Source organism: Leuciscus leuciscus, assembly GCF_965113295.1.
Source record: "Leuciscus leuciscus genome assembly, chromosome: 8".
NCBI classification, from domain to species: Eukaryota; Metazoa; Chordata; class Actinopteri; order Cypriniformes; family Leuciscidae; genus Leuciscus; species Leuciscus leuciscus.
The window spans coordinates 908,867-911,366 of NC_138732.1; the positions used below are offsets into that span (position 1 = coordinate 908,867).

At 45.8% G+C, this 2,500-nt stretch overlaps 1 protein-coding gene across 2 annotated transcripts in view; it reads right to left on the minus strand.

Moving 5' to 3' along the window:
• The window catches only part of rab28 (RAB28, member RAS oncogene family), a 35,303-nt gene that overhangs the window by 16,812 nt on the left and 15,991 nt on the right, over positions 1 to 2,500 (minus strand). The window lies entirely within an intron of this gene.

The window sequence follows — 2,500 nt, forward strand, 5'->3', positions numbered from 1 at the left end:
ATTTTATGTGTTTGTTTCGTGTACGATAATTTTTCTTAAAAAACGATAATTTTGAGGTTTTGGTACGATACTGCGACATTTCTAATCTGGCAACACTGTCACACACACACACACACACACAAACTCTACACACACGAGACGCGCGGAACTCTCCGCACACATACTCATCTGAGACGCGAGCACACACACACACACACACACACACACACACACACAAACTCGCACACATACTCATCTGAGACGCGAGCGCACACACACACACACAAACTCACGCACATACTCATCTGAGACGCGAGCACACACACACACACACACACACAAACTCACGCACATACTCATCTGAGACGCGAGCACACACACACACACACACACACAAACTCGCGCACATACTCATCTGAGACGCGAGCACGCACACACAAACTCTCCGCACACATACTCATATAGACGACGCCTCATAAATAGATCGATCTCTGCAACGTATTGAAGCGCGCGTCCGAGTGAAGAAAGTGCGGTGTGCGCGAGCCACAAGAGAAAACACTGTCTCCGCGCCACTGATCGCAGCAGCAACGAGCACTTTGATCATTTAAAAAAAACACAGTTCAGCGCTAGATCGTCTCTTATTTAACAAACGAACTAAATGAATGCTCTGCTGGTTAACTGGAGATGTTTTGTTATTGGATCATTCGTGCCGCGAGATGTTTTATAGGGGGCGGTGAAAAAAGTCAGGCACCGAAATCAGGCACCGAAAGTTGCGTTCTTATTCGGTCTCGATACTACCGTTTACGTCGGAACCGGTTCTCTATTGGAACCGGGTTTCGGTACCCAACCCTAGCTGTGAATGACTTTTTCAGATTATGTGAAGTAAATCTACACATCCACAGTACAATCAGCGTCTACGTCACGGCTCTCAGCCCGCCCTCTGTTCGTTGATTGGCCGGCTGTTTTCAGGCCGGAGGAAAACTGGGAGATAGGTCGCTATCTCAGACTGAGTACAGAAGCGAACTGAAATTGTACGAAGTCTGACGTAGTCAAGCTACTGTTTTCAGATCGTTTCTGATGAAATAGAACGGTTAAGATTGAAATTTGGACACATGCTGCTGGCCCGAGAATTTTCGGTTTCTGTGGTACAAAATCGCTGCAAAAGATGCTTTCCAACTGGTTTTATCGTAGTTTTTGTCCAACTCCATTGACTTGTATTGGATGTGCTGTGAGGTACGGTATTACTCCGCCGCCGGACTGGAGTGTCTATTATTCAAGCTCTCAACGGAAGAATGTACGGGTGTGAGGCGTTCGGAAAAATAGGTTCACAGTTTTTAGGGCTTGCATAGACTAGTCGAGCGTCCATTAACCATAAATGAATAAAAAATGGTGAACGTCACCAACAGACACCACACGTCACATGTGTGGAAGTATTTCATCAAGGATGACAAAAATATTGTAATTGGCCAACTCTGCAAGAGGCCGTTCACATGTTGCGTCTAAAAACGTGTGGAAAGCGCGGCCGTGCCGCTGTCTCCTAAGCACTTGCTCTCCCGTGGCGTCTGTCGTTGCTATGCAACCATGAACTGCCGCGCTGTACAGCTACGATCAGCTGTTCGGCCGAGCTTTCCATGATGTTACGGAAAGGCCGAAGCTGATTGGTTTTTGTCACATGACCTGCGGTGCGCTTGAGGCATTCTGAAAAGTTGAGATGTTTTCATCTCGGCGGCATCGACGCGCCTGGAAAAACTAGCGCACCACGTTGCTTCCATTATGAGTGCGCTCGCCACGCCTACATTTGAAATAACGACCTTGAGCGCGAAAAAGACGCGATATGTGAACGGCCCCTAGAAGCAGACGTCTGAAATGAAAGGCAAGAACGGCTATTTATTTGGCTTTAGACTGTTACATGAAAATTTTAAAATGAAATGTCATAATTATAATGTTTTGAGAGTTTACTTATGTAATTGTTGTAACTGTGGCTACCACAGAAACCGAAAATTCTCGGGCCAGCAGCATGTGTCCAAATTTCAATCTTAACCGTTCTATTTCATCAGAAACGATCTGTAAACAGAGCTTTAAGTGTAAAATACCGAACTCGTCCTTTAAAGTAAGGCGGCTAGTAGGGGGCGGAGTCACTGTCTTAACGAGCAAGTCACTGAATCATTCAGTGTTTAAAAAGCACATTTTGTTTGTTGACTTGGATAATAATCAATGTCACGTTTGTAATCGTGTGGATATTTGCAAACAATTGCATTCTTGCCCGTTATTAACATTGTGTGTGTGTGTGTGTGTGTGTGTGTGTGTGTGTGTGTGTGTGTGTGTGTGTGTGTGTGTGAGTACTCACTCTTGTTCCCGATCAGTGATATCGCAGGTTGTGTGTGTGTGTGTGTGAGTACTCACTCTTGTTCCCGATCAGTGATATCGCAGGTGTGTGTGTGTGTGTGTGTGTGTGTGTGTGTGTGAGTACTCACTCTTGTTCCCGATCAGTGATATCGCAGGTTGTGTGTGTGTGTGTGTG